The following is a 14,428-nucleotide window of genomic DNA, read 5'->3' as shown; positions in this document are numbered from 1 at the left end:
CCTCTCGTGTGAGCCCATACAGGAGGCATTTATATATCCATTTTTTTCTTTCTCTGTCCTTCCTCAGATGCTACCAGGCCTGCTGACTGTTTCCAGTACTTTCTGTCTTTATTTCACATTTCCATCATCCTCAGAGTTCCACCACTGGCCTGTGTTCGGTGCTGATTCTCAAGAAGTGAGGGAGACGTTCCAATCCTGTGGACAGAACAGCGAAGAGTCATGAGGCTGATCCAGAGACTCAAGGGTTTGAGAAAAGTCTTGAAGAGCCTTGAGCTTTTCAGAATGGAAATGAGGCAGCTTATAAGAGATTATCATTTTACAGAAGTACATTGGCATGGAAGAGGTTAATTCAGAAAACTATTTTCAATTAAGCAAAGGCTCCCTTCCCTAACTTTCCCACTTCACCTTTGTGATACTTGGCTAGTTTTATTGTTATTTTTGCCTGTCCATGTAGCACCTTGGGACCTTCTCAACTTCCACACACTGATTTTAATTAGAAGCTCTTATCGGGATAATGTGGTGGTGAAGACGGGGCAGCATTTCATGTCCAGATAATATAAACACTTCAGCTATGCTGCTCTACCACACCCTCATCTATTTCTGTTGCGTGAACAAGACTTACTGAGCATTTTCCACACCCATTCTCCGGTTAATACAGCAAGCTTAGCACATTTCATTTCCATACTCTTGTACTTTATCCACTGGCTCCTGCAAACTGAATCACACTTTATTCCCACTTTGAACATTAATTACTTTTAAGCTAAAAGGTTTCCTGATATCTATCTTTTATTTATCATTTCATAGATTTGGCTTGGCCAGTTTTTGTCGTACACCCCAATTTGCCCTTAAACTGAGTGCCTTGCTAGGCTATTTCAGAGGGCAGTTAAAGAGCCAGCCCTGTTGCTGTGATTCTGGAGATGCGTGCAGGTCAGATTTATTTATTTATTTATGATTAGTGTCACAAGTAGGTTTACATTAACACTGCAGTGAAGTTACTGTGAAAATCCCCTACTTGCATTAGTGAGCCAGATAAAATTATATAGCAATCAATGATAGTTTCATGGTCACCGTTACTGAGACAAGCTGTATGATTTGAACCTGATTGAACCTGAATTCCACCAGTCGCTATGGTGGAATTTGAACCCATGTCCTTCAGAGCATTAGCCTGAGTCTCTGAATTACTATTCCAGTGATATCACCACTTCACCACCATCTCCACTGGGGAGGAGAGGGTTCGTGGATTAACTTTAAAAAATTGTGAATACATGGAGGGACGGGCACAATCTTGATGTGCCATCTCTAGCTGTGGTAGTGTGGACCCTTTAAGGGAGTAATCTCTGAGGGCTACATGATCGGACAGTCCCTGTGGAATGTTGAGGTGGGAAGCTGAGCCAATTGAGTACAGGGATGTGTATCCCGGGTTAGGGAGGATCCTCATTTGGAGCCAGGGAGGAGTGGATTATAGTCACATAGTTATACTGCCTGATCCTTGGTTGTAAATAACTATTTATCATTAGCAATTACTTGGAGCCACATTGGGTCGCCCTCAATTTATTATGTTGGCGATGAGGAAAAAACTTTCAAAGTTGTCAGGGATCGCACTGTGCTGCTAGAGAGGGAGGAGACCTGAGCATCGAGAATAAGAAGAAGCAAGGTACATACTCATACTAAAATTCTTCTGATTGGAAAGATTGAACCATCTGAACCTGAAGTGGAAAACTGGGGATAGTGTATTAAAAGACTGCGTTACTTACTTGTAGCAAATGAAATAACAGCTGGAGAAAAGCAAAAGGTGATTTTGCTCACAGTCTGTGGCCCACAAACTTACCGATTAGTGAAAACATTAACATCGCCTGGTGCTCCAAACATGAAATCCTTTGTCCAGATTGTTGTCATTTCAACCCCAGACCCTCAATCACTATGGTGAGATACAAACTTCATCCAGCAATCCAGGAGCCAGGGGAGACAGTCTCAGGTTTCAAGGCCAGATTGGGAAGGTTGTCAGAGCACTGTGAGTTCAGCCTAGCGCTGGGAGAAATGTTAAGAGATCGTTTGGTCTGTGGTATAAACAACCTCATCATATAGAAGCAGTTATTGGCTAAGATCAAAATCTTTAGAAAAAGCTGCAGAATTGGCCCAGGGACTTTTCCTCCTCTCCATAGAGTGTTTCGCAGTAGTGGGAGGCAGCATGCTACTCCCTGCTGGCAGGATCTTATGCTCCTGTCAATGGGGTTTCCCATTGAACACACCCCTCACCACTAGGAAAACCCATAGTGGGGGTATGCTATTGGTGGGACTGTAAGATCTGACCAGCGTGAACAGCAGCAAGATTATAGTGAATGTGCAATAGGAAGGCTCACTTATATGTGTGGTGGAGAGTGAAGCAGTCAGGGCAGAATGCATAAGAAGAAACCACAATGATTAGTTTAACTCCTTTAAAAAAATGGAATGAGGAGCCTGACAAGGGACCTGAGTTGTTTACCCTGAAACATGTCCAACAAATTAAAATATCCCCTATAGAGGTAGCTTTGATGGTAAATGGCAGACCTTTTAAAGTGGAAGTCGCTACAGGGGCTGCAGCTATAGAGAAGCAGGCATTTAGTTACCTTCAAAAAGATCTCCTTGAGATTGAGTGAGTCAGGAGCCATATTGTCCACACATATGGGAGAAACTTTGCAGATTCTAGGAGAAACAACAGAGACCATGTCCTCTAAGAATCAAACTCATAGCTATCTGTTTTGGTAATTAAATGTCATTGGTCTTGTTTAATGGATTGTATTTGGCTCAAGCAGATAAAATTAAATTAGTTGGAAATATTAAATCTACGGGATGGAGGTTTTTAGCAACTGCTGTGTAAATATTCCATCGTCTTCCAAAATCAACTAGGATGTATAAGGGGAGCTAAAATTTATTGGAATCCTGATGCAACCCCTACATTTTTTCCCGTACCCTGAGCACTTCATCAGAAGGTTGTAGTTCAGCTGGGAAGACTGGAAGATTTAGATATTTTAAAGCCTGCTCAATTCTCCCAATGGGCTGCACCAAAAGTCCCTATCTTCAAACCTAACCAAATTGTACGAATCCATGGGCATTATAAACTAACAGTCAATAGAGGAGCTCTCAGATACCCCATTCCTAGAATTGAGGACTGTTATGCCAAACTGAGAGTTTAAAGGTAAATCTCAATCACACCTACCAGCAACTGGAGTTGGATGAAGATTCACAGAGGTTGGTTATCATCAACATTCACAAAGGTTTATACCAGTATACACATTTAACTTTTGGAGTCTCATCAGCCTGCTCCATTTTCCATCGTATGATGGAAAGTTTATTACAAGGCATCCCGAATATAATGGTTTATCATGATGACATTCTAATTACAGGAGCCACACCTGAAGAGCACAAACCAAACTTGGAGAAAGTTTTGAAAGGATTTAAATAAGTAGGTGTTGGGCTAAAATGGGAGAAATGTAGTTTCCAGACAGACAAGCTTACCTATTTGGGGTTTAGGGTAGACACCAAAGATTTACATCCTCTGGAAGACAAAGTAAAAGCCATAAAAGAGGTTCCACAGCCAAAAAACATCTCACAGTTAAAGTCATTTATCGGAATGGTGAATTATTATGGTAGATTTTTTACAAAATGCCTCAATCCACCATGTGTTAAAGAAACATTAATGTTGGGGATGGGGAGAAGAACCTAGGAACATTCTCAAAAATAATGCTGGTTCTGCAGTCAGTCATTGGCATTATTGATGCACTATGGTCCCAGCAAGCCTTTAGTTGTGACCTGCAATGCATCACTGTATGAACTGGGAACAGTTTCATCCCACACAATGCCTGATGGAGAAGAGAGGCTAATTGCCTTTACTTCAAGAACATTATAAGATGTGGAAAAAATATATTCCCAGATAGGTAAAGAAAGCTTGGTGGTCATTTATACGGTCAAAAAGTTTAATTAATACTTTTGTGGACTGCATTTCATAATAGTTTCAGACCACAAGCCATTTTTAGAGAAAATAGGCCAATGCTGTCAATTGCCTCTGCAAGGGTTAACAGCATACAGTTACATGTTTCAGCATCGTCCTGGGACACAAATATCAAATGTGAATACACTCAGCCATTTACCCTTACCACAGACAATAGCATCACCACCAGTCCCACAGGAGATAGTGCTGGCACTGCATTATAAAGAGACTTTGCCAGTCTCTGCTAAACACATAAGGATATGGACTGAGAGAGACCCAGTGTTGCCAAAAATTATGAAGATGGCGATGCAAGGGTGGTGATATGATAATCAGCGCTGCGTAAACCCTACCAACACAGACAAATCAGCACAAAGGAGGGCCGGTAAGATCGGGGAGGTGAGAAACTGGGTGCGAACTTGCTGAACGACAGGTGGGACAAGGTCGTAAGATTGCAACCAAAGAATCTACAGGTTAAGCGAATGAAAAAAGACTTGCCAGAGTGGAGGAAAATGTGAAGTTCTGCACTTTGTTAGAAAGAATAAAGGAGCTGAATATTAATTAAATAGAGAAAGATTGCAGAAAGCTGCAGCATAAAGGGATTTGGGACACCTCGTATATAAATCACAAAAAACTAGCATACCAGTTCAGCAGGTAAGAGGGAAGGTAAATGAAATGTTGGCCTTTATTTCATAGGGAATGGAGTACAAAATAGAGAAGATTTGCTAAAACTATACAAGCATTAGTCAGACCACACCTGGAATATTGTAAACAGTTTTGGTTCCATTATCTAAGGAAAGATATATTGGCATTGGAAGCTGTCCACAGAAGATTCATTAGGTTGACCCCAGATATGGAGGGATTATCTTATGAGGAAAGATTGAATAGGTTGGGCCTGTACTCTTTGGAGTTTAGAAGAATGAGAGATGATCTTATTACAACATATAGGATTTTCAAGGGGCTTGACAGGATAGATGCTGAGGGTTGTTTACCCCTTGAGAGTCTGGTGCCAGAGGGCATAATCTCAGAGTAAGGAAGCGCCCATTTATGAGGATGAGGAGGAATTTCTTCTCTCAGAAATTAGTGAATCAGTGTAATTCTTTTCTGCAGAGGGCTGTAGAGGATGGGTTGTTAAGTCTGTTCAAGATGGAGACAGATAGATTTTTAATCAGAAGGGAATCAAGGGTTTTAGGGATAAGTCAGGAAAGTGGAGTTGAGGATTATCAGATCAGTTATGATCTCATTGAATGATGGAACATATTTGATCGGCCGAATGGCCTACTCTGCTCTTTTGTTTTATGGTGTTCTGACCCAGTCCAAATGGCTGATATGACACTTGGGGCTGGATTTTACAGCACCATCACCATTTGGTGAACTTGAAGTTTTGAAGATGGGAGTATGGATCCTATTAAATAAAGCAGGTGGCCTCCCTGCCCACTCCAATTAGTGGACACTTAAAGACCTTGTTCTACTTCTGCTGCTGGCTTATGTGTGGCACAGGGAGGTCCATAGCCTGGTAGCTTTCACCCTGCGGGCTGCTGTCATGCAGTGTGTGGCAGATGGAGTTTAATCTGGACAAATGTGAGATAATGCATTTTGCAAGGTTGAACACAGATAGGAAATATATAGTAAATGGCAGAACCCTTAAGAGTATTGATAGGCAAAGGGATCTGGGTGAATTGGTACATAAATCACTGAAAGTGGCAATGCAAGTGGAGAATGTAGTCAAGAAGGCATTTAGCATGCTTGCCTTCATTGGCCAGGGTATTGAGTTTAAAAATTGGCAAGTCATGTTGACGCTTTATAGAACCTTAGTTAGGCCGCACTTGGAATATAGTGTTCAATTCTGGTCGCCACATGACGAGAAGGATGTGGAGGCTTTGGAGAGGATACAGAAAATTTACCAGGATGTTGCCTGGTATAGAGGGCATTAGCTATGAGGAGAGGTTGGAGAAACTTGGTTGATTCTCACTGGAGCTCAGAGGTTGAAGAGAGATCTGATAGAAATCTGCAAGATTATGAGAGGCATGGACAGAGTGGATAGTCAGAAGCTTCTTCCTAGGGTGGAATTGTCAATTACTAGGGGGCATAGGCTTAAGACGCGAGGGGCAAAGTTTAAAGGAGATGTATGAGGCAGATTTTTTTACACAGGGTAGTGGGTGCCTGGAACTTGTTGCCAGGGGAGGTAGTGGGAGCGGATACAATAGTGGCATTTTGACAAGTTCATGAATAGGATGGGAATAGAGGGATATGGTCCCTGGAAGGATAGAGGATTTTAGTTAAGTTGGGCAGCGTGGTTGGTGCAGGCTTGGAGGGCCGAAGGGCCTGTTCCTGTGCTGTAATTTTCTTTGTTCTTTGTTCATCGATACCGAGCTGTTACTCTCCCCTCCTGGGGCTACTGTGGCTGGGCAGGTGTCTGAAAGCAGGAAGGGGAAGATTGGGGAGAGGGAAGAGGGGACCAGGGAGGAAAGCAAGTGGTCGCCAGTCGCACCATCTGAAACGTGTTCATCGTGGCAGGGTGAGCTGGGAATTGAGAAGGAGTACATGGCAGGGAGATGCCATCATCCTCCAGGTTCTCAGCCAGAATGGATGCTTCATATTGTCTCACGACTAGCCTCATGATGCCAAGAGCCACCTTCTTTGGGAGGGGATGCGGGCATCCTTGTCCCCTGCCAGTACTAGCCCACTATATTGTGTCACCTTATCACAGAAAGTCAGTGATCTTGTTGCTTTGTGCTTGGGTGGTGTGCCCGCCACAGCTGAATAGTTGGAGATCTGTGGAGGCAATGAGAGGTGTGTGTGTGTCTGTCAGATTACTAGGTGTGTGAGGGTGAGGTGGAGTGTCTGGACATCAGACACGAGCCCTGATTGTCAGGGTGTAGCACTGAGTGAGTGATGGGGGTGAGGTACATTGAGCAGTGTGAGGAGTTGGTGGTGTGGTGGGTCGGAGATGTCACGTAATGATGTCTCCACAGATCTTTATCATTTATGTGAGGTCATCTTGTGGCACTGTTGTCAAGGTCCAGAATGTGAGAGATGATCTCCCTGGCAACCTGCTCTCCCTCCCCTCTCAGGATGGTCCTGGTGGGCTTTCTGTCTCCACCTCCCCCGATGCCAAACCCAGCCAGCAAATCATGGTGTCACTCCTCGGACCCACCTGGACTATTACTGCCTCCAGTGCTACATCTGTTGGTCAGTCAGCCTTGCATCATCACAACCTTTCCTCTGAAAAGGACTTTGACAAAGTCCCTCATTGTAGGTTGGTAGAGAAGATTAAAGCTCATGGGATACGTGGCCAGGTATCTAGATGGGTAGAAAACTGGCTTGCAAAGAGGAGTCAGAGAGTAGTAGTGGAGGGGTCCTTTTCTAGCTGGAGGTCTGTCACTAGTGGTGTGCCGCAGGGCTCAGTACTGGGACCTCTTCTCTTTGTAGTGTATATAAATGACTTGGAAGAGGGAGTAGGTGTGTGATCAGCAAATTTGCTGATGACACCAAGATGGCTGGATTGGTGGGCAGTGAGGAGCAGTGTCTGGCAATACAGCGGGATATTGATAGGCTGGTTGATTGGGCAGGTACGTGGCAAATGGAGTTTAATCTGGATAAATGTGAGGTGATGCATTTTGGCCGGAATAATGTAGGGGGGAGTTATATGATAAAGGGTAAGCCCATAAGGAGTATAGAATCGCAGCGAGACCTGGGGGTGCAAGTGCACAAGTCTTTGAAGGTGGCAGTGCAAGTGGAGAGTGTGGTGAAGAAAGCCTATGGTATGTTAGCCTTTATAGGAAGGGGTATAGAATATAAGAGCTGGAGTCTAATGTTGCAGTTGTACAGAATGTTGGTTAGGCCGCATTTAGAGTACTGCGTCCAGTTCTGGTCGCCTTACTACCGGAAGGACGTGGAGACTCTGGAGAGAGTGCAGAGGAGGTTTACCAGGATGTTGCCTGGTATGGAAGGACTGGGTTATGAGGAAAGATTGAATAAATTGGGGCTCTTATCCCTTGAAAGATGGCGACTGAGGGGGGATCTAATAGAGGTATATAAGATTATGAAGGGTATAGATAGAGTAAACAGAGGTAAGCTATTTCCTATGATAGAGACACATAGGACAAGGGGCCATGGGCTTAAGGTGCAAGGGGAGAGGTATAAGACAGATATTAGAGGGAGGTTTTTCACACAGAGGGTAGTGGGGGTATGGAATGCTCTGCCAAGTAAGGTGGTGGAGGCAAACACGCTAGAGTCATTTAAGAGTAACTTAGACAGGCACATGAGTGGGTTGGAGATGGGTGGATATAGGAGATTGTTTTAAATAAGGGTCATTAGCATTGGGGTGTCCCTGGAAAGGTAAATGGATGTGGTACAATAATAATTTTTTTTTTCTTTTCATTCACAGGTTTTAAGTTGATCCGCCTTGTGTCCAACGTGGGGCATACACGCGATGGGTCGTACTTGGGCTGCTCTTGGTTGTTCGAGATTGGTTTAGTGCTTCATGTCGTTAGTGTGTGCTTAAACTGGACCAGATACTGGGCAACACGACAGCGCAGTGACTATCGCTGATTGCTGTGCAGACACATGGATTTGGGCCGGTGTCTGTGGGAGTTTGCGCATTCTCCCCGTGCTTGCGTGGGTTTTCTCCGGGTGCTCCGGTTTCCTCCCACACCCCAAAGATGTGCTGTTAGGCTGATTGGCAGTAATAAATTGTCCCTAAATTAGTTTCCCTCAATGTGGATTGCCATAAAACAATAGATAAGGGTCATGGGTGGAGGGGGGGACTGGTGGTGTTAAGATGGCGGCGCGGGCTCGTTGGGCCGAAGGGCCTGTTTCCCGGGCTGTTTTTGTTCTTCGTTCTTTGAATCATGGGTTCAAGTCCTGCTCCAGTGCTTGAGCAGGGAGGCAAGGTTTACACTCCAGTGTTGTACTGAGGGAATGCTGCACTCTCCAGGTTAAACTGAGACCTTGTCGTTTTGCTTGGGTGGATGTAACAGATCCCACGGCATTAGGATCCCTACAGTGCGGAAGGAGGCCATTCATCCCATCGAGTCTGCACTGACAACAATCCCACTCAGGCCCTATCCCTGTAATCCCTTGTTTTTACTCTGCTAATTCCTCCTGACATTAAGGGGGCAATTTATCACATCCAGTCCACCTAATCTGCACATATTTTGGATTGTGGGAGGAAACCGGAGCGTCCAGAGGAAATCCATGCAGGCATTCCTTTGAAGAAGAGGAGGGGAGTTATCCCCAGTGTACTGGCCAACATTCATCCTTCAATGAAGATAACTCAGACAGATTATTTGATCATTATCACATTGCTGTTTACAGGAACCTCTAGTAGAAAACCAGCAGGTGCTGGCTTTCGGTTAGCAACCCTGTCGCTAACAAGCACATTTGGTGCAGTCCGTGTTAATTGTCACACACTTTGATGTGTTCGCATGAACTTCACTTGTGTGCTGCAAGTCTACAAAATGAGCAGGTCATAAGAAATACAAGCAGTAGACCATTCGGCCCCTCCAGCGTGCTCTACCATTCAATAAAATCATGGCTAGTCTGACTGTGGCCTGAACTATTTCCCTCCTTTAACCCCTGACTCCCCCATGGATCAAAAAATTGTCCAACTTAGCCTTGAATATATCAGGCGATCCAGCCTCCTCTGCACTCTGGAGGAGAGAGATCCCTGAAGAGAGAAAATTCCTCCTCAACCCTGTCTTCAGTGGGAGACCCCTTATTTTTAAATCGTGCCCCCTAGTTCCAGAATCCCCCATGAGAAGATATTGTGAAGTTTGTCGGCATCTAACGCTGAACCGGCACACAACCTGCCATATTGGAACTTGCCAATTGAATGAATGGGCTAATGGCCTCTCTTAAACAACCACAGAGAACACATAATCCACCCTTCTACCTCCCCACCAGCACAGAGAATTCCAGAAAAACTCTGCATCTATTAGGAGAGAAGCAGAATTAACATTTCGAGTCCTTTAACTCTGTTTCTCTCCTCATAGATGCTGGCAGACCTGTTAAGTTTTCCATTGCCCTCTGTTCTTGTGTCAGGTCCCAGTGTCAGCCTTGTTTTGCGTATTTTACTGTTTAAATTGATCTCGCTAACTTCAGTTTGGCTACTTTTTATTTTCTTGCTGGCCCTTGCCGTGTTTGTGGGAGGTCTGGGTTATTGGAGGAGTTGAAGGATGGTGGTAAAGATTTGCAGAAATGATGCTGGGTGTTGAGAAGATATTGGTTGTTATTGAACACCCTCAGAGTTCACTCCATCATAGGGACTACAATTGTAGGGGGAGCTGGAGCAGAGGGCAAGCTGCTCACAGAGGTTCAAGGAGGAGGAGAGCTTCTACTAGAAGGTTTTGTCCAAATAGAGACTTCAGGGAACATTTCTTCAACTGTGCTTACAATGGTTGTAGCACAGAAAGAGACCATTCTGCCTGCTGTATCAATGCTGGCTTTGTGCAAGAACAAATCAGCTCATTCCATTCACCCGCCTTCTCTCGATCACCCTGAATTGAGGTAAATATTCTAGTCTCTTTTGAAGGCCTCAGTTGAATCTGCTTTCCCACTCTCTCAGGCAGCGCACTCCAGATCCTAGTCAGTTGCTGTGTAAAAATATTTTCCCTCATGTTGCTCTTGCTTCTTTTATCAATTGATGGAAATCAATGTCCTCCGGTTATCCACACTTTCAACAAAGGGAACAGTGTCTCTGTCCAGATCCCTCATGATTTTAAACATCTCTATTAAATATCCTCACCTTCTCCAAAGAAAACAATCTCAATTTCTGCAAGCTATCAATGTAAGTGAAGCTTCCCATTCCCCAAACCATTCTTGTGAATCTTTTCTGCATCCTCCTGAGTCCAGTTATGTCTGTCCTTTTATGGGTTATGTGGAAGACTCCTTGTTGTAGTATTACTCAGGTCCTCTCCCATGACTCTTTTCCCGTTACGTCAATTACTTGTGCTGCTTCAGTCTAGACCTTGAAAAATGTATTGATTTTGTTTCCAACTATCTCGCCGCTGCTCCCTTCACCTTCAGATGGTCCATCACTTCCCTTCCTTGACCTCTCTGTCTCCATTTCTAGTGATAGACTGACCACTAATACTTATTACATGCCAATTGACTCCCACAGCTACCTTGACCACAGCTCCTCACACCCTGTAAAGACTCTTTGCCTCTCTGTTCTGATGATATCACCTTTAAAAATGATGCTTCTGACTGTCTGCTTTTTCCCTTAACCGAGCTTTTCTCCCACAGGGTACTGAATGGGTTCAACCCATTTCCCGCAGTGTCCTCACCCCTTCCCCTCCCTCCCAGAACCATGAAAAGGCCCTCTTGTCCTCACTTTTCACCCCATCAGCCTCCACATTCAAAGGTTCATTCTTCGCCATTTCTGCCAACCCTAGTGTGATGCCACCATTAAACACATCCCCCCCCACCCTCACACTCCCTCACAGCCCTCAGTATCCCGTAGGAATCAGTTGCTCCATGACATCCTCCTCCATCATGCCCAACTCTCCATCTCCTTCCCATGGCACCTTCCCTTGCAATTGCAGAAGGTACAACACCTACCTCTATACCTCCTCCCTCCTCTCTGTTCAAGGCCCTAAACAATCCATTCAGGTTAAGCGTTGCTTCATTTCCACTTCGTTCAACTTGACTTATTGTATTTGCTGTTCCCAATCTTCTCTACACTGGGAAGATTAAATGCAGGCTTGGTGATCGCTTTGTGGAACACCATTGCTCAGTCTGCAAGAATGACCCCAACCTTCCTGTTGCTTGCCATTTTAACTCAGCACTTTGCTCTGGTGCCCACACGTCTGTCCTTGGCCTGCTGCAATGCCCCTAGTGAAGCCCAACACAAACTGGAAGAGCAGCATCTCATCTTCCAATTGGGAATGTTACACCCCTTAAAACTCAACATTGAGTTCAACAACTTTAGACTGTGACCTTTCTCCTCCATCTTAATTCCTTTTTTAAAGTATCCCATGTACATATTGTCTCAATGCAGTCCCCCATCATGCCACCCCATCTCCATTCTCACACCAGACCATTTGTCTTTTGTTCTTAGTGTTGAACATTTTGTTGAAATCTCTCATAGCGACACTTAAAAATCTTAACGCATTCTCCCTCACTTCAGTTTTGATGAAGAGTCGGAAGGCCTTGAAATGTGAACTCTGTTTCTCTCCTTACAGACGCTGTCAGACTTCATGAGATTTCCAAGATCCGCTGTTTTTGTTACAGGTTCCAGCAGCGACAATTCTTTGCATCTTTTGTTCTTGTAAATTAGCTAACTGGGTAAATCTGCTTCCAATAATCCCAGTTCAGTTTTCAATAAATTCAGATGATTTAGAGCAGCCTGAGCAAATGGAGTACAGCAAGGCAGCTGAGAGCAAGTTTGGAGTTTGGTAAGTGAGGAAGTTCAGGGCAGGGATGGAAGTGGGGGAGTTTGGGGACAGGGTTGTGGTGGGGAGTTTGGGGATGGGGTTGTGGTGGGGAGTTTGGGGATGGGGTTGTGATGGGGAGTTTGGGGATGGGGTTGTGGTGGGGAGTTTGGGGATGGGGTTGTGGTGGTGAGTTTGGGGATGGGGTTGTGATGGGGAGTTTGGGGATGGGGTTGTGGTGGGGAGTTTGGGGATGGGGTTGTGGTGGGGAGTTTGGGGATGGGGTTGTGGTGGTGAGTTTGGGGATGGGGTTGTGGTGGGGAGTTTGGGGATGGGGTTGTGGTGGGGAGTTTGGGGATGGGGTTGTGGTGGGGAGTTTGGGGATGGGGTTGTGGTGGGGAGTTTGGGGATGGGGTTGTGGTGGGGAGTTTGGGGATGGGGTTGTGGTGGGGAGTTTGGGGATGGGGTTGTGGTGGGGAGTTTGGGGATGGGGTTGTGGTGGGGAGTTTGGGGATGGGGTTGTGGTGGGGAGTTTGGGGATGGGGTTGTGGTGGGGAGTTTGGGGATGGGGTTGTGGTGGGGAGTTTGGGGATGGGGTTGTGGTGGGGAGTTTGGGGATGGGGTTGTGGTGGGGAGTTTGGGGGCGGGGTTGTGGTGGGGAGTTTGGGGACGGGGTTGTGATGGGGAGTTTGGGGATGGGGTTGTGATGGGGAGTTTGGGGATGGGGTTGTGGTGGGGAGTTTGGGGATGGGGTTGTGATGGGGAGTTTGGGGATGGGGTTGTGGTGGGGAGTTTGGGGATGGGGTTGTGGTGGGGAGTTTGGGGGCGGGGTTGTGGTGGGGAGTTTGGGGATGGGGTTGTGGTGGGGAGTTTGGGGATGGGGTTGTGATGGGGAGTTTGGGGACGGGGTTGTGGTGGGGAGTTTGGGGATGGGGTTGTGGTGGGGAGTTTGGGGATGGGGTTGTGTTGGGGAGTTTGGGGATGGGGTTGTGATGGGGAGTTTGGGGATGGGGTTGTGGTGGGGAGTTTGGGGATGGGGTTGTGATGGGGAGTTTGGGGATGGGGTTGTGGTGGGGAGTTTGGGGATGGGGTTGTGGTGGGGAGTTTGGGGGCGGGGTTGTGGTGGGGAGTTTGGGGACGGGGTTGTGGTGGGGAGTTTGGGGAAGGGGTTGTGGTGGGGAGTTTGGGGACGGGGTTGTGGTGGGGAGTTTGGGGATGGGGTTGTGGTGGGGAGTTTGGGGGCGGGGTTGTGGTGGGGAGTTTGGGGACAGGGTTGTGGTGGGGAGTTTGGGGATGGGGTTGTGGTGGGGAGTTTGGGGATGGGGTTGTGGTGGGGAGTTTGGGGACGGGGTTGTGATGGGGAGTTTGGGGACGGGGTTGTGGTGGGGAGTTTGGGGATGGGGTTGTGGTGGGGAGTTTGGGGACGGGGTTGTGGTGGGGAGTTTGGGGACGGGGTTGTGGTGGGGAGTTTGGGGATGGGGTTGTGGTGGGGAGTTTGGGGACGGGGTTGTGGTGGGGAGTTTGGGGACGGGGTTGTGGTGGGGAGTTTGGGGATGGGGTTGTGGTGGGGAGTTTGGGGACGGGGTTGTGGTGGGGAGTTTGGGGATGGGGTTGTGGTGGGGAGTTTGGGGACAGGGTTGTGGTGGGGAGTTTGGGGATGGGGTTGTGATGGGGAGTTTGGGGATGGGGTTGTGGTGGGGAGTTTGGGGATGGGGTTGTGGTGGGGAGTTTGGGGACGGGGTTGTGGTGGGGAGTTTGGGGATGGGGTTGTGGTGGGGAGTTTGGGGACGGGGTTGTGTTGGGGAATCTGAGGATGCTGACCCTTCGTCGCAGCAATGTATGTTATCTACAAGAAGCAGTAGAGCAATTCACCAAAGATCCTTAGACCGCACCTTCCAAACCCATGACCACTTCCATTTAGAGGAACAAAGGCAGCAGATACATGTCAGCATCACCACCTACCAGTCCCTCTCCAATACACTGACCATCCTGACTTCGTCATCGAGTTATTGAGTTTTACAGCATGGAAACAGGTCCGTCAGCCCAACTCGTCCATGCCGCCCTTTTTTTTAAACCTATAAGCTAATTC

This window comes from Carcharhinus amblyrhynchos, chromosome 3 (assembly GCF_965287045.1).
Source record: "Carcharhinus amblyrhynchos chromosome 3, sCarAmb.v2.hapA, whole genome shotgun sequence".
Lineage (NCBI taxonomy): Eukaryota > Metazoa > Chordata > Chondrichthyes > Carcharhiniformes > Carcharhinidae > Carcharhinus > Carcharhinus amblyrhynchos.
This window is presented reverse-complemented; position numbering follows the sequence as displayed.